Here is a 19,268-nt window from a genome sequence, read left to right as displayed (position 1 = left end):
TGAAGCTCTAACAATGCCAGCCACTCGTGCTGGCGATACGTCAAAAAAAAATCTTTTTTTTTAAGTTTATTCACTGTTTCTCCACTACAGGGGGTATTAATAAGTCTTTTTTGGTGATTATTTTTGTTGATATGCATCAGGATTTTCTCAATCGTTCGAACTTTTTTTCTGTTTCGCATTATTAATATTCAGTTTTAACCTAACATCTGACTTTTTCCAAATTCGGGTTAGTAATTTTCCATTTTAACCTAACATTATGGGAATGTGACTATTTTCTTGTGAATATTTTCTAGGTGTATTTCCTGGCTCATTGGATGTCCTGGGGTTAATCATATGAATATGTAATTTTAGACCGTTGAATCAATAAGGTGACATACACACTTATGTAAATAACATAAAACGGCGAAATTCACAAATGCTATTGACATACGCCTACTGTTCAGGTATCATAGTGATCTACCTCACATCTACTGAGTGGAGAACTACCTATCGTTTCTTCTCATCGAACTGGTTTCTCGAAACAGGGCAGGTTTTAAAACTCACAAACTCAGTTATATCAAAACTGTCAATTTTGGTATCTTGTCCCTCTTGCCGGCCGGAGTGACCGAGTGGTTCTAGGCGCTACGATCTGGAACCGCTCGACCGCTACGGTCGCAGGTTCGAATCCTGCCTCGGTCATGGATGTGTGTGATGTCCTTAGATTAATTAGGTTTAAGTAGTTCTAAGTTCTAGGGTACTGATGACCTCAGAAGGTAAGTCCCATAGTGCTAGAGCCATTTGAACCATTTTTGCCCCTCTTCAGACCGGTATTGCAAGCAACAGGGATTTTTCTTTTGCCTAATGTGTGGGGAGAGTGGTTGAAGTATTTGATGTGTTAAATGTTTAGAATATTGCCGTCGTATTCGGGTTTCAGATTTTCAACCAACCATTTTGGTGAAAGTTTTTCCTACGTCATTTCACAGAACGACAGTATAATTCTTTTGCTCTTGCTACGAAAACGCAGCTCTAGGGATCAGGATATTGCTAAGGAGAGCTACTCTAAATTCGCGACAAATTTGTATGTTGTTGTTGTGGTCTTCAGTCCTGAGACTGGTTTGACGCAGCTCTCCATGCTAATCTATCCTGTGCAAGCTCCTTCATCTCCCAGTACCTACTGCAACCTACATCCTTCTGAATCTGCTTAGTGTATTCATCTCTTGGTCTCCCTCTACGATTTTTACCCTCCACGCTGCCCTCCAATAGTAAATTTGTGATCCATTGATGCCTCAGAACATGTCCCACCAACCGGTCCCTTCTTCTAGTCAAGTTGTGCCACAAACTCGTCTTCTCCCCAATTCTATTCGATACCTCCTCATTAGTTATATGATCTACCCATCTAATCTTCAGCATTCTTCTGTAGTATCACATTTCGAAAGCTTCTATTCTCTTCTTGTCCAAACTATTTATCGTCCATGTTTCACTTCCATACATGGCTACACTCCATACAAATACCTTCAGAAACGACTTCCTGACGCTTAAATCTATACTCGATGTTAACAAATTTCTCTTCTTCAGAAACGCTTTTTTGCCATTGCCAGTCTACATTTTATATCCTCTCTACTTCGACCATCATCAGTTATTTTGCTCTCCAAATAGCAAAACTCCTTTACTGCTTTAAGTGTCTCATTTCCTAATCTAATTCCCTCAGCATCACCCGACTTAATTCGACTACATTCCATTATCCTCGTTTTGCTGTTGTTGATGTTCATCTTATACCCTCCTTTCAAGACACTGTCCATTCCGTTCAACTGCTCTTCCAAGTCCTTTGCTGTCTCTGACAGAATTACAATGTCATCGGCGAACCTCAAAGTTTTTATTTCTTCTCCATGGATTTTGATACCTACTCCGAACTTTTCTTTTGTTTCCTTTACTGCTTGCTCAATATACAGATTGAATAGCACCGGGGAGAGGCTACAACCCTGTCTTACTCCCTTCCCAACCACTGCTTCCCTTTCATGTCCCGCGGCTCTTATAACTGCCATCTGGTATCTGTACAAATTGTAAATAGCCTTTCGCTCCCTGTATTTTACCCCTGCCACCTTCAGAATTTGAAAGAGAGTATTCCAGTCAACATTGTCAAAAGCTTTCTATAAGTCTACAAATGCTAGAAACGTAGGTTTGCCTTTCCTTAATCTTTCTTCTAAGATAAGTCGTAAGGTCAGTATTGCCTCACGTGTTCCAACATTTCTATGGAATCCAAACTGATCTTCCCCGAGGTCGGCTTCTACCAGTTTTTCCATTCGTCTGTAAATAATTCGCGTTAGTATTTTGCAACTGTGACTTATTAAACTGATAGTTCGGTAATTTTCATATCTGTCATCACCTGCTTTCTTTGGGATTGGAATTATTATACTCTTCTTCAAGTATGAGGGTATTTCGCCTGTCTCGTACATCTTGCTCACCAAATGGTAGAGTTTTGTCAGGACTCGCTCTCCCAAGGCCGTCAGTAGTTCTAATGGAATGTTGTCTACTCCCGGGGCCTTGTTTCGACTCAGGTCTTTCAGTGCTCTGTCAAACTCTTCACGCAGCATCGTATCTCCCATTTCATCTTCACCTACATCCCATTTCCATAATATTGTCCTAAAGTACATCGCCTTGTATAGACCCTCTATATACTCCTTCCAGCTTTCTGCTTTCCCCTCTTTGCTTAGAACTGTGTTTCCATCTGAGCTCTTGATGTTCATACAAGTGGCTCTCTTTTCTCTAAAGATCTCTTTAATTTTCCTGTAGGCTGTATCTATCTTATCCCTAGTGAGATAAGCTTCTACATCCTTACATTTGTCCTCTAGCCATGCCTGCTTAGCCTTTTTTGCACTTCCTGTCGATCTCATTTTTGAGACGTTTGTATTCCTTTTTACCTGCTTTATTTACTGCATTTTTATATTTTCTCCTTTCATCAATTAAATTCAATATTTCTTCTGTTACCCAAGGATTTCTACTAGCCCTCGTCTTTTTACCTACTTGATCCTCTACTGCTTTCACTACTTCATTCCTCAGAGCTACCCATTCGTCTTCTACTGTATTTCTTTCCCCCATTCCTGTCAATTGTTCCCTTATGCTGTCCCTGACACTCTGTACAACCTCTGGTTTAGTCAGTTTATCCAGGTCCCATCTCCTTAAATTCCCACCTTTTTGCAATTTCTTCAGTTTTAATCTACAGTTCATAACCAATAGATTGTGGTCAGAGTTCACATCTGCCCCTGGAAATGTCCTACAATTTAAAACCTGGTCCCTAAATCTCTGTCTTACCATTATATAATCTATCTGATACCTTTTAGTATCTCCAGGATTCTTCCATGTATACAACCTTATCTTATGATTCTTGAACCAAGTGTTAGTTATGATTAAGTTATGCTCTGTGCAAAATTCTAACAGACGGCTTCCTCGTTCATTTCTTAGCCCCAATCCGTATTCACCTACTACGTTTCCTTCTCTCCCTTTTCCTATTGTCGGATTCCAGTCACCCATGACTATTAAATTTTCGTCTCCCTTCACTACCTGAATAATTTCTTTTATTTCATCATACATTTCTTCAATTTCTTCGTCATCTGCAGAGCTAGTTGTATATCCTTAATAATATTCTCTACATTTTTCAGAAAATAATTGTTGCTGATCCATAGCTAACAATATTTCATGAACTTACTCTTCCTTAGCTGCAGATCATTCGTTATATTTAGTCGCAGCTATTTTCAAGGCGGAAGCCCCAAACAGCAAAGACACTTGATAATGAGACTTTGTCTTGAAACTAGCTGTGATTAAATAAATGAAGATACAAAGTGCAGCTTTGGAAGAGTCATTTCCTGTTGTATATCCTCCTTCAAAATGAACTCATTATCACTAAACAGAAAGCGTAAAAATCTGCCGTGTGGCTAGGGCCTCCCGTCGGGTAGACCGTTCGCCTGGTGCTAGTCTTTCGAGATGACGCCACTTCGGCGACTTGTTTGTCGATGCGGATGAAATGATGGTGATAAGAACAACACAACACCCAGTTCCTGAGCGGAGGAAACTTCCGACCCAGCCGGGAATCGAACCCGGGCCGTTAGGTATGACATTCCGTCGCGCTGACCACTCAGCTACCAGGGGCGGACAACAGAAAGCATGGTAGGCACACTAGACTTTATAAACAGGTCCAAAGTACGTCAAACGGAAAGGCGGAAATAGCGCTGTACATATACAGGCAGAGACCCCCAACAAAGATCAGCTCACAATAAAGTGCAAAATCGGTTCTCGTCCAATTACCGATGTTAAGCAACGTTGGCCATGGTTAGTACGTGGATGGGTGACCATCCGCGGCCGATCGGGTGCCGTTGGTTTCAAGAACGCGCAAGTCGCCGAAGTGACGTTCAATTGAAAGACTTACACCAGGCTGTCGTACCACACGACATTTATTTAGTTCATTATTTCACAACAAAATGAAGCGAATTTATGCTCTTTGTGAAGTCACTGTGTTCTCTGAGGTTGAAAATCGATAACATTTTAGTCTAGAGAGTAATAGCTACATATAGGAACGATGTTTTAATGACTGAGACCGAAACAATTATAAGACAATATAACAAAATAACTATATTTTGAATCAATATTAACACACTGTGGATGGAGCGGGAATTTTGTTCCTGCTGCGTGCAATATTTGTAACTAAAGCCCAGTTCACACCGAAGCGAAAACAAGCGAAGGCGTAACAAGGAACGCGTATTTGCTCCGGTGTAAACGCCATTCGCGCGGTTTGGTTGTGCGCGCATTGCAGTCACAAGTGTTCTCTTGTGACCCGCTAGTTGTCGGTTTCAATGCGAACGATCAAAGGAAGTCCGTGTCCTCTCCGGTTCGGCGCTAGCTTCGATGACAGACACTTGCTTTGCCTCAGAGTACGGTTTTTTCCGCGCGAACTGTTGTAGTATTTTGTGAAGTGATTTCGGAGCCATGGAGTGGCTACACGAGACGGTTCTTCTTTTAGGTAATTGAAGAGTACAGATCCCATAGGCGTTTGTGGGTACCTAAGGACCCTCAGCATAAAATACTGAATAAGAAGAAATATGCCTAGCAACAGGTTGCCATATTTATTAATATACCGACAGACGAAGTGAAGAAGAAAATGAACTATCTACTGTCTTCTTTCCGGCAAGAGAGGACAAAAGGACGAGCAGTCTCAGGGCAGGGTGCAATAGAAAAATATCTCTCTTCATGGTTCGCTTTTCATACTTACGTCATTCCTCCTGGATAAGTACGAAGTCAGGAGCAGGTGTTCAGAGATAAGTAAAGTGATAAGCACGTATTCACAGTAATTTGTACTTATTTATGTTTTACTTTAGTGAGAGCCATACAAACGGTATGTAATCAGAAAATGGCTAATGGCTCTGAGCACTATGGGACTCAACATCTTAGGTCATAAGTCCTCTTGAACTTAGAACTACTTAAACCTAACTAACTTAAGAACATCACACACACCCATGCCCGAGGCAGGATTCGAACCTGCGACCGTAGCAGTCCCGCGGTTCCGGACTGCAGCGCCAGAAGGTTTATAATCAGTTTGACTATTCCCCTCTTGCTATGAAATCAGCCCATTTTCTGATTTGAAATACTGTGCAAACTCATTTCTTCCTTTCGCATTTTTAAAATATTGTATTGATATTATTTATTTATTTATTTATTTTTAAGATCTGCATGGTACAAATCTCAGAGGCAAGAAAGATCTGTCACCTTGTGTTCCTTGCTACCAGCTACCTGGAACCATGTAAATGTTTGTTGAGGTCTTGCTTATTTGCAAAACCTTGTGCACATATGTGCATACTTGTACACTAAAACACTATTTTCAGGGTCCAGTAGCGCTGGTCCTTTTAGTACCCAGAACACAGATGAAAAAATTTCAAATGTTTTCTCCACCAACTTCCTTGATCTGCTCAGTCTGTAACTGAAAGCACATTTATCACTTTCCTGTGCATCTTCTCCTGGGCATGGCATTAATAAGTATTCATGGAGAGAAAATGCCTGGTCACTAATGAATACATGAGGCGCATTCTTGCTCCTTCCTGCAATTGGTGCCTTCTCTGGAATACCTAGACCAGGGGCGACCAAGATTTCGTTTGGCTCGTGAGCCATGCCCGGGTACGAGTGCCAAAGTGCTCAGCCCTGCTTCACATTTCCCCCTCCACCACGCCAAGCTGTCTGAGCGTGAGGAGGGGGAGAGGGCAGAGCTGCGAATGTGGTACATTTAAATGTCAGTGCGATCGCTCTGCATACGGCGTGGTTTTATATTTCTCACCAATACAGATCACAAACAAAACGAATTTTCAGCATTATTTAATTATTTTTGGCACCTTGGAGACATATAATTCTTATCTGGTGGAAACTGGCGACATCTCGACAGATGCAGACAATTTCACAGAGTTTCGCACTCAAGTTGCCGCGTAATCATGACTTATGTCGTTTCATTATCGAAAAAAAGGTCTTTTACACAAATATGTCGATCAAAATGTTATAGTGCTTTTGCAACTCCATTATGGAGACTTGGAAACTCTACCTGAGGAAAGCAATGTAGACATCCTGGACTGTTTTAACGTGTAAGTATTTGTCATTAAAATGGGAGCTGCCCTGTAGGTCACTCAGTTACATCTGCAAGTGCACAGGGGTGCTTTCAACTGAAATGGGAAATGGTCTAGGAAAAGGCACGAAAACAGTAGTGAGATTGACAGTGTCCTCAAAACGTTTAGGGATCTGTCGTTTTAATTCGGAAACTTTGGGTTTTCTTTAATGACAGTGAGCTTAGGGAACTTGACTGTCTTTGTCATTATGTGTCCCTTCTGCAATGCTATTTCTTTTAAAATACTGTCTTTGTCAGAATGTGCCCGTTTTGAAATGAGATTTTCTTTTTAAATGCATCCTCATCAAACTAGAAAGAAGTTACCTTGCAACGTCTTACTGTGGGCAGTGTACAGTGAAGTCCACTTAAAATGAGAAGTCCGCACTCCATTCCAGATGTTTTAGTTTTCGTTCCTGCACTACTTTTTGCTTCATAAATTCAACAGTAGCGAGTTTTAAATCGGAAAATCGTTCCAGGCCTGCCCCTTAACTTAACCTACACACTATGCAGAAACAAATGAAGTCTCCATATTCTTTGTTCAGTTCCACTGAAAAGCGTTACAACTACAGTTGAATAATGTGTGCAACTCCAGAATTTTTACTATTCGTACCATTTATTCACATGCTCCAGGCTTGCAAATTTAACACAAAGTGCTTTTTGATATACACATCAATGAAAACTGTCTGGCGATCGTTGGAATTTTTTGCTCTTTCATTGTCGACTAAACCCTTAAATTGTTACTGCATGGTACTGTAATGAAGTTTCGTGACAGATATGCTCTATCTTTCATTTATGCCAACTGAGAATTCTCATCCCTCTCTTCCGTAATTCCTATTCATTTTAAAGGATTGAGACGATAGATCGCTAAACTGCCGCATTTTATGCAAACAGCCACTGGACCTGTGCAGGTTCTTCTTACGACGAAAAAATAGCGAAGTCTAAACAGTCTGAGAGCACGATTTTGTTGAGGTGAAGAGAGTTGCGCCGACCGAAAAACGTCGCACCGCAATGCTAAATGAAATGTGGCGCTGTTCTGGGTAGTTCCGACGAGGACCGATGAAAGCCTATAACACTCCTGTCTGCTACTGCTATACCATAACCTCAAAACTGGAGGCAATTTGCAAAACAGAATTATTTTGTTGGAGTAATAATGATATAAAGCAACAGGGCAGTGTTACCCCCTGAGAGGAATTTTATTATGTTGACCGTGTTGTTCCTAACGGAGGTGGCTTATCGGAAATGAAAGTCAGAATTACGTAAATATTTGAATAGTAACAAACAAAATTTTGCCTAGCTATACTGTTTATAGAATAAGGGAAACGGTCGCCAGCCTAATTAGGCAAGAGAAAGATTAATGTTCTCGATTAAGAAAGTAGGTAAAACACAACCTAGACTTAGCCACACGCGAGTGCAATGAACTCTGACACACACATATGTTTTAAGATTGAAACTAACAACTGGAGCAGCACAAACTATTTGCAAAATTATAACATATACCGAAAGACACTATTACTTTTAGGCCTACATAAAGTGAATGGTCTTTATAACATTACTATTAACATGCACTTCTAATACACAAGAGAGACAAACACTTAGCAATCATGAACATATAGTTTTCTACTATTGCAGTTTCCCACTTTTACTACAGCGAAGCACTATGTTGACCAAAATTGCAAGAACTGACTCACCTTTTAGAGTTTACTACAGACAACAATGTGATCATTTACTTTATAAGCCTCAGTCTTAAGAACTTTTAATTTTGAAGTTGGCAACAGCACTTTAATAAGCAGTTTTAATAGGAATATTTTCAGCAAACAACATTTACTTTAACTCACTCTCTTGCCACATTAACTTTAACTTTCTTTTTACTATGTTGAAGAGGTATTAATGAGCAAAATACTGAGCTTTAATGTTCTTTCAGTACGGACACTCGGATATCACTTTAGCTCAAACGGAGAGGAACCTGAGAGGCGTTATGATGAGGAGAAAAATCAAGGTAGATACATAAATTCAGATACAAATTACCTTATATTTCAGCACATTAGCACGTCCATTAAGCTGATCCTTCACTTTACATCATTATAGTATTACGTTGCAATGATTGCGCAATGTGGTGGCAACTGCATGTTGGTAGGTGGAAATGTAGGCAGAATTGCTGGACTCTGTCATTTCTTGGTGGCGATGATAGATACGAACTCCAGAATAGTTCCAGCTATTTATCCATCCATCCGAGGCCTTGGAAAGAAGCAGAAAAAGCCTCTCTCGGAATCAGCACAATATGCATCTTTTACATGGCAGTGCACGGACTCGTAGCTCGTCTCCGACTCGTAGCTCGTCTCCGACTGACTATCAGTTCCACCTTTTCTACATAGGCCAACCACAATTTGCGCTCGCTACACAGTTCCGTTCCCGAGGGGAACCACTACACCTTTTACATACAGAATAACTAAGAGCCCTAAGTGAGGATCAGCAGTTTACATAACAGCAAACAAATATATTAAATAAGACAGAACATTTGCACATATTGACATTTCTACAAAAAATTATTCACACAGAAATTACAATTATATATTGTAAGTTTTGTTCCCTCCAAATGGGACAAAGATTTTAAATTACAGATACACTACTTTGCATAGAATCAGACCATGACTTCAAAGTTTGTACAAAGAAAGGAGTATACAATTCTGTGTTATCGATTCAATCAAACACATTTACAGAAGCTCAACGATATAATATTAAATAAAACAAAAGCAAAATAAATCAGTACAGCATTGGAGCTATGGTGTTACAAGCCGACCGACATACCTGGCGTTGGCACACTCGTTTCATGTACACACTGCACGTGTGAAGTTTGGCAGTCGTGGCCATCCCCGAACTAGACTGTGACCTTCAATTTGCTTCCAGAAGGAAGTGTGTCTCAACACCCCGTCATCTGAAGTACGTCCTTTGTGTACATATTTGTACACATGAATCAGTAATTAGCGTCAGCTACACCTACACTACTCCTTCATAATTACGAGGATTGTTCAGAAAGTAAGTTCCGATCGGTTGCGAAATGGAAACCACTGGGAAAATCCGGTAAAGCTTTGCACAGGTGTGTTGGGCAGTGTCTCTAGTATGCCCGTCGATCGTGTCGCGTCGCTCTTTTCAATTTTGAGTGAACAGTGAGCACGTGAAGATGCGTAGGGAATAGCGTCTTCCGCGAAGTATGAGGGCCTGGTTAGAGATTTCGCCTGTTTCATGCAGTCCACGTAACACAACTTTCGAGCCAATTCTCGGCCGCACACTGCAGGGGCAATGAAGACGCTCCTGCGGCGTTTCCGATGAGAAGTGTTTGATCACCCACAATAGAGTCCGTAATTGGCTCCCCTGAGCCTCACCTCTGCTCACAAGAACTGCTGGCTATGAAGACAAAATTTTTCCACAGACAACGAGCTGCAGACCAGTGCAGGTAACTGGCCGAAATCACAGGCGGCTGCTTTCTATGACGAGGATATTGGAAAGTTGATACAACACTCGACAAAACTCGAAGTTGGAGCGGCAACTATGTAGCGAAGTAGGTGGAAGGTATACCTAACTGTTGCAAATAAAACGTTTCTGGTTTTCACTGTGGTTTCCATTTCACAACTGATCGGACCTTACTTTCTGGACAACTCTCGAATGAACATCAGTTCCGCTACTTGCCAGTGTAATTATTTCACAATGTTTCCCATCTATAGCTTCAAGCCAGTGTGGGAAGTTCCACTGCTCCTCAACGCCCTGTGCAATTTCTTACCAGACATTTGCATGCTAAGGAAACTGAAACAAGAGGATAAATACAATACTGCCAGTAAAACAGTTACCGGATAATGCAGAGGAAGTGGGTGCCTTCCTGATACATCCCAAAAGTATCAGTCCGAAAATACAATTAACTGTGGAGGCGGAAAATAACGGTCAACTGCATTTCTTGGATGTGTCTGTTATCAAGCGAGGGAACAGGAGTTTGAGCCACAGAGCGTACACGAAAGCCATGCATACTGATCGGTGCATAAAGATGGTAATCACCACCCTAGAAAAAGGGTGACGTGATTAACCTTGGTAGATAGGGCGCACAAAATTTGTGAACCGTCTTAAAAGATGAGCTTGAACACCTACGGTCGACATTCAAGAACAATGGTTATTCTAACAAGGAGGTTTCGCCCTGGGGAGAAAATCAGGACCGATGAGGAACGACGGCCTCCCAAGCGGGAAAGTTTTCCATCCGTTCATCATTACGATTTCAGATCGCATTGGGAAAGTGGTGAGCAAGTATGTTGTGGAAACTAGCTTCAGACGCACCAGGAAGATGGAATAATGTTTAAGAGTGGCAAAAAACATATAACATACTTTGCCTACACCGAATATATGTAAAATTCCTTATAGCTGTGCACTGGTTTATTTTGGTACCACAAAAAAACTGTTAATACCCGTCTCGTTGAACACAAGAGGTATTACCACATGAGACGTACGGATAAATCAGCGGAACATCTTTACCACGAGATTTATCATGAAATAAAATTCACAGAGACCAGTGTCTCACCGAAGACATCGTATTATCATATGCATATGTTTAGACGGGCCGTAGAGACTTATAAACATCATAATAACGTTAACAGGAAAGAGGATGTTGTTAAATTAGATAAAATTTGGATGTCAACATTGCGACCTAAGAATGAGGATCGATTACTTTCAATCGAGAATATTGGCATTACCAGCGTTAATCTCGTAGCTGACGTCACGTGACAGACTGTGGTGCCCTCTACGCTGCCTACTCGGTGTTTCCTCGAGTTACGGTTGCAGTTCGCCACTGTAGCTCTGAAGATGTCTCCCGCAGTCAGACAGGAAATGTTAGAAGAATGTTTTATACATCTACCACGGCCTAATAGCCCGAAGTTTTAAGTGATGTCAGTACCAGCCGTGAAAGCTTACGTTGTAGGAACGCAGTCAAACAAAAGAGGATATCATTGAAGACAGTTCATCTCCTGAAGCTGTGAGAGACGAAAGCCTAAGAGGAGTGATTTTTGTCCCACAAAGTGTATCAGAAGAAACTGTGGAGGAAACTGAGTCTCCAAAAAAGATAAAAAGGCAGCAGGCCTAAAGCAGACAGTGACTTCAGTGATGTATTTCAAATAATTAAAAGAATAAGTTACAATATAAAAGAGGAAAGTAGGCAGGAAAAAAAGATCCCCCATCTGATAGCTTCGGAGAGTATGTTGCATCCAAACTGAAAAAATACAGAGTTTATGTACAAAATGCTGTACAACATAAAATGTAGGAGATACTATTTCGATTAAAAGGAAGGTCAGCGTTGGTCGTAATATTGATGTTTTATTGATACCTGAATCGATTTTTGATCACATAGTGATCATCTTCGGTGATGTGATCGAAAATCGATTCTGCTATCAATAAAACATAAATATTACGACCAACGCTGACCTCCATTTTAATTTAACATATATGGTCGTTGTGCACACAGCACTCCATAGAGTCGCCAATCGATACTATTTCTGTTGTATATTGGCAATTTCAATCTCTTGGAGAAGTCTTGCCAATTGATATCTTGTATACCCCTTCCGCCGACTCATCAACAGGTACAACATAAGTGAAAATGTGGTGCATATGTTTCATTTTTAACTCATATTTGATTTGATGTTTTGATTGTAATTAGTGTAAGAAAAATACACTGGAGAGCCAAAGAAACTGGCGTCGGCATGCGTATTCAAATACAGGGATACGTAAACCGGCAGCATAGGCTGCTGCGGCCGGCAAGTGTGTGGCGCAGTTGTTAGATCGGTTACTGCTGCTACAATGACAGGTTTTCAAGATTTAATGAGTTTGAACGTGGTGTTACAGTCGCTGCACGAGCGATGGGACACAGCATCACCGAGGTACCGATGAAGTGGGGATTTTCCCGTACGACCATTTCACGGGTGTATCATGAATGTCAGGAACTCGGTAAAAAATCAAATCTTCGACGTCGCTGCGGCCGGAAAAAGATCCTGCAAGAACGGAACCAACGACAACTGAAGAGGTGACAGAAGTGCAACCCTTCCACAAATTCCTGCAGATTTCAGTGCTGGGCCATCAACAAGTGTGAGCGTGCGAACCATTCAACGAAACATAATCGATGTGGACTTTCGGAGCTGTGGCCCATTCGCGTTCCCTTGATGGCTGCACGACATAAAGATTTACGCCTCGCCTGGGCTTGTCAACATCGACATTGGACTGTTGATGACTGGAAACATCTTTCCTGGTCGGACGAGTGTCAAATTGTATCGAGCGGATGGACTTGTACTAGTATGGAGACAACCTCATGCATCCACGGACGCTACATGTTAGCAGTGGACTGTTCAAGGTAGTGGAGGCTCTGTAATGGTGTGGGGCGTGTGCAGTTTAGTGATATGGGACCCCTGATACGGCTAGATATGACTCTGACAGGTGACATGTACGTAAGCATCCCGTCTGATCACCTGCATCCATTCATGTCCTCGTGCTTTCTAACGGACTTGGGCATATTCCAGCAGGACACTGCGACACCCCACAAGTCTAGAATTACTATAGAGTGGCACCAGGATTACTCTTCTGAGTTTAAACACTTCCGCTGGCCACGAAACTCCCCAGACATGAACATCATTGAGCATATCTGGGATGCCTTGCAACGTGCTGTTCAGAAGAGATCTCCACGCCCTTGTATTCTTGCGGATTTATGGACAGTTCTGCAGGATTGATGGTGTCAGTTCCCTCTAGCACTACTTCAGACATTAGTCTAGTCCATGCCACGTCGTGTTGTGTCACTTCTGTGTGCTCGCGTGGGCCTACACGATATTAGGCAGGTGTGCCAGTGTCTTTGGCTCTTCAGTGTAAATTGCATTAAAGTAAACCAAAACAAATAACGTAAATTAATGTAAAACAGAAATACACAAAAGACCTTATCATTCACATGACTTACATTCAATGTATCTGTGTTAATGTCACAGTTTAGCTACTATTTTACTACATTTGAAAACAGAAACAGTATAAGTGAAAATTATTCGACAAACTTCAAAGCTTAAGTTACGAAGTAGCCTATAAGACTGCTCTTTTGTATATTCTTATATTACATTTCTCATTTTAAGGACTGTATCTCCCTGCCATTTACCTTTATAAAATCCGCGAATGTTTTGCTTATGGCACTGCATACTTCAGGAATTATTGGGGAAACAGATGATTTTGTTATACGAAATAGATATTTAAGACTAGCATTAACTGTCACCTGTTGCTAAGAATCGCAGCGTTAGTATTAGCTTCTTTTTCTGCTGATGTGGATCGTTGATAGTAATTTGTGACTTCTCCTTGAAATCTTTGGTCCAGTTGTTTCTAGAAGAAGGCGAAAATCGTCCATCAACATAGGGGTGAAGTTTTAGAATAAACCAAGCTATGATTGCAACTGGAAATTTCCGATCAGAGTCCAACCACCATTTATTTCACGCCTGCCCAAGAATGTAGACACACAAATTCTGCTGTCTCCACGGCGTTTGGATTTCATGACCAATAGAGAGACCAAGAGAGACCAAGTATTTGATACTGAATACTGAAGTTAACGAAGTTAACGTGACAAACATTGAGCATCAAAAACACACACACACACATCGCGTGCTATCACTTCCGTTCGCTCCTGTGCAAACGTGTATTCTCAAGTACAAGTCAACGCGCGCAGGCGTGCACTGCTAGCGAAAGCGTTTTCGCCAGTGTACGCTCGTGTTCGCTTCTGTGTAAACGGGGCATAACATTGTGCCCCGGCGCTTGTCGGTAGCCATGTAGACTGCTCAAGGCAGGGTCCCTAGCACATAAGGTTCGAATTGTGAACTGGCTGTACTCCACAAAAGCGCTTTCCATTTTTCTGCTCTGTGTTGAGTCCAGTACTGAATTCGTCTGCTATCTGCAACTTTATTGGTCAACTTGTCATGCTCTACACAGTTTTGACATTGGGGGTTTCAGCGGAAGCGAAGTTTTCAATTCCAAGGAAAAATTAATAGCCGATTTCACTTCGGAAAGGGCAGCTGATGATTGTGTTACTGATCCAGATTTCTGTGTTGCTGAATGCTCTGGTAAGCAATAAATAAAAGTAAATCATGTAGTGAAGCGTTTGAAATATCGTCTCGTCTAAATCAAGGATACACGGAAGAAATTCGTGAGAGAAAGTGAGCGAGTTAAGGGGCTCTTACATGTTGAATAGTACTGTCGGTTCCTCAATATAGTGACCGTCTGAAGATGAACATTGTCGGACTGTCAATACCAGAAATACTGACGATCAGTAATGACATCGACCAAAGTATCTCAGTATCCAATTGAGCGTGTGAGAGCTATTATTAACGGTTTGACAATTCGCCTCCCTGTTGTTCGCATTTTTGCAGTTTGGCTTCTATATAATACAGCCGATATATCCTAAGTACAAGCGATTTAGATTTGTAAACTTTTTAAAATGAACAAAGAAAAGATAGCTTAATTTGTTTAGTGTCACAGAAACAATCCATGCCTATGCGATCAGTCGTCAAAAGACAACTATTAAAAAAAATTCTTGCTAACAGTGTTTTTGGATATTAAAACACTAAATTTCAAACGCTCGAATGAAATTTCTGTGCCCAAAAATCGCAAAGTTACTTCTAACTGCTTGTCGATTGGGTTTACCTATCTCGTTGCTGTATTTTGTTTTTCTGTTCTTTTTGGTATTAACATTACTAGATAATTTCTCGAATGTGAACGTAATTATTAATTTATGATGAGTTGCCTACCGCTAGTTGCTTTTATAGGCGTTTATTTTTCCATGATGACTGAGCCGTGGTAAAATTTGCTGTTTTGAAGAGCGCGCCTCAGCGCGTAGTGTAAAGCATTCGCCCTCCGTTTCTGGCGGTGGCGCCGCTGTGGCAATCGCAGCTTTGGTGTCTCCCTCTGGTGGGAAAGGTTGCCTGTTCACGTGCATTTAAGGGGCGCTATCAGCTCGGCGGTTGGTCAATCGGAGTGAGTCTGAGTCAGTCTGTCAGTCTCGGCGAGTCTGGTCAGTTGGTCAGCCGGGTCAGTGTGGAGCGGTCGGTGTCTGTCTGTTGTCCGGAGTGCTGGTGTGTGTTGGGCCGCCGGTCTGTTCGAGTTTGTTCGGGCGATGGTCGTTGGCGGTTTGATCGATCGGTGGTCGGTCGCGCACTGAGACACAAGATGACTTGTCCGCCTTGAGCGACGGCTCATGTGAGGTGTGTGTGTGTGTTGGGGTTTGTGGGCGCTCAACATCGAGGTCATCAGCGCCCGGCTCATGTGAGGTCTCCATGTCGGTATAGTGGGCCCCGCCGTATAGCGAGGGGTAGTGGCTTCGCGGCCGACACGAGAGCAACAGGAGTCAACCCACGACATCAGTCTGGCCGGCGCGAGCTGCGACGCCGTGAAACGGAAGATCGGCGCGCCTTCCTGCCTCCGTTGAAGCGGCTGGCAGCGGACGGTTCGAGAGAGCGTTTTGAAAGTGCTGCGCCAGGTCTTCGCCAGACATCGCAGTTTATTAGAAGTTAAGTGATTCCTGATATGTTGTTTCATTTACTTGTTAAATTCTACTTTTGTTCTTGGTCAGTTGCTCGTCCCCAGCTTGCTCGTCTGTCTCCCGTACGCATTTGTTAGGCAGTTAATGTCTGTTTGTCTGTCGGTCTACCGTACGTTAATAGCTGCCTCTGTCATGTTTCTTGGATTCGGTGTTAACGAATTTATTGTTTGAAGTGTAAAGGCCGAATTCCTGAAATACGTTTTTATCTTGCCTATCATCTTGCGAGGTGGTAGTGTATAATGTAGAGCACGTTGGTACATTTTATGTAAAACTGCATTTCATGGATTTTATTTAAATGGTCATTTTAGTATATAAAGTTGCCACCCTTCCACCGTAAGAGTTCTTTTAACAAGTTGCACTTTCGGTGGCAAATAATTTTTTAATGTGAGTGTTTTGTACCATTTCCATCCCTCTTACGGGGTGTCTAGTATATGTGTTTGAGTGAGTTATTAATATTTTTAGTTTAAAGTAATCTGGTGTGTTGCAGATTTGCACCAATGTAGTCTTTCAGAGATTGTTGTGAGCGGTCGTAACTACGGCCGTGTTAAAAGGGAGTGGCAAGATTCTCAGCCCGAAAGCTCATACTATTAACAAAAATTGTTATTTCTGCCTCTGAATAAATTGTAACTTGATATTTACAGGGTGCTTTCTGATTATAATTTTAAACATGTTTTAAAAAAGGGCTTTTAGGAATAAAATTTCCATTTATTAAAAAAAATTTAATTTGTGTCATCAGTTACCATTGGCAACTACTTCCACGCTCACATTGTGTGATTAAATGTGTTAATGTTCTTGATGAATCGCTAGTAAATAAAGTAAATTCTAAAGCAAAGATTTTGAAAAGTAAATTCGCGGTTCAATGACATGTCTAGATCCCGGCATCCCTTCTTCAAAAGCTTGCATTTACTTACGTGTCGTGAACATGGTTTCTACAGTAAAAGCGTTGCCTAATTTTACAAGTGAAATTTTGAAGAAAACTATTGTAAGACAACGTAAGTAAAGAAACAATGTTCACAACGCATAAATAAATGTAAACATCTGAAGATAGAGTGAACATTAAATGAATGTATTCTCGAAAACGTGACCCTCTGGGGCTCAGCAATCATTTGCTGAGAACGGACTTGGCGACCCCGGGGACTGGTAAGCGCCTCCAGTCCTCTGTCACCGTAATCTCTGGGCATTTTTTAGTCATCACCGTGTAGCGCGGCGGTGAAACGTTGTGTGTCATAGGGCACGAGGATGTTGACTTGACCGCCCGGATCACGCGGATGGTACAAATGTCTACAAAAATAAATTGAGCCTCAAAGTGTGCTGCGCGCTGATGACACACATGGCTGTTAAGGTGGAACAGTCGTTAGCAGACAAACTCTGCAAACCTACCGCACCGCAGTTGTACAAGGCTTACCTAGATATGCTGGGATCTGTCTAGGTTGACTTTTGTTTCCCTAGCTGCTCATGAGACCAGAGTGGATCCTTCGAAACCTTCTCTACCTCCTCCCAGCGGAAAAGGTGTGCCACTGGTAGATACCAACACCCAATCAAACAACAGGGCTCCTGTGGCCAGTCATCCAGACTTGGCCAGAATGTGTTTCTCACAATTAAATGGAAAGAGGGGAGCTTTGAGAAAGTTTCACCTTTTTACATACAAAAAGCTTTAGAGGGAGCAGCTGGAAGTTTAAAATCTGTCAAGCACTTGCAGAACGGGACACTGTTGGTAGAAGCGTCCACTTTTCAAAAAATGAAGAGCATGCAGAAAGCCCAGTGCCTCAGACATATGCAATTGAAACCGACCTGCACAACACCTTGACATACAGCAAAGGTGCTGTGACTTGCAGGGATCTGAGAAGAACTGAAGGCCAAGTGGTCCCAGGAAGGCATCGTTGATGTGCAGAACGTAATGAAATGGGTGGATGGCGATCTCATGAGATCAGACTCTTTTATACTGACTTCCAGCAGCATGAAACTTCCAGAGCACGTTAAGGTTGGTTTCCTTTGCCTTAGTGTGCGGGCTTATTTCCCTAACCCAATGCGTTGTTTCAAATATCAGCGCTTTGGGCACACTACCTTAGGTTGTATGGGAGCATCTACTTATGGCAGACTTTTATGGCCGCCCACGAAGGCGTTGGCTGTTCATCTCCTCCAAAGGGTGTAAACTGCTCTGGGGATCACCCTATCTGGAGGACGAACTGCAGTGTTTTCCTTAAAGAAAGGAAGATAGAGGAGATCAAAACATCTAAGTGTATTTCGTATCATGAGGCTAAAAATATCTGTAAGGCCATGCAGCACCAGAAGTTTGCTACCCCCTTTGCATCTGTTCTTAAAGAGCCAGTTCAAAAGACTGATGCTACTACCTAAACAGAGGTTGCTAGCTTCAGCACTGGTACCTGCGCTCGCCAGTGCACTTGCGCTGATGCTGTTCCTTCAAAGCCCACCTTTCCTCCCAAAACACCAACAAGTCAGTGGTCGCTAATTTTGCAGAGCTCCCTACTACTCCAAAGTTTCAGCCTGGTCCACTGTCCAACATTGCCTCTACCACTGGCGCCATTTTGGTTCCGAAGCAAACGCAGGGCAAAAAATCAAAGGCCAATCGTCCACTAACGATGTAGTCGGGAAATAAACAGTCCAATGATGTTGACGTCGTCCTACCTCACGTGTCTCTTGACTCTTCAGTAGAGCTAATGGACTCTGATGTCGGTCTGGGGCAACCATCTCGCCCCTAGACTGAGCCCCCATACATTTGGGCTTCCATACCTGTCGGAAAGACGGGCTGAAGGAGCAAACCCCGTGATAGATGGCTCCCATATTACAGTGGAACATTAATGAGATTGAGAGGGAACAGTTTGTTCTATCTCATTACAATTAGTTTTTTGTTGCATTATATTGAATATACTCAACTTTTTTTAGTTTAAATAGTGTGATATCTCGAGTGAAGAAGTGGACTTCCTTTCCCTAATCCCAATACGTTGCCTTGGGTTAATTAAGTTTGGGGTTTGTATTAAGAGTTCGTCTCCTGGTAGTGCCAAGGCAGAGATGTGGTCACCCTGTAGGTAGGTTAGTGCCAACCTAAGCCTGCAG

Source organism: Schistocerca cancellata, chromosome 7 (assembly GCF_023864275.1).
Source record: "Schistocerca cancellata isolate TAMUIC-IGC-003103 chromosome 7, iqSchCanc2.1, whole genome shotgun sequence".
Classification (NCBI taxonomy): domain Eukaryota; kingdom Metazoa; phylum Arthropoda; class Insecta; order Orthoptera; family Acrididae; genus Schistocerca; species Schistocerca cancellata.
This window is presented reverse-complemented; position numbering follows the sequence as displayed.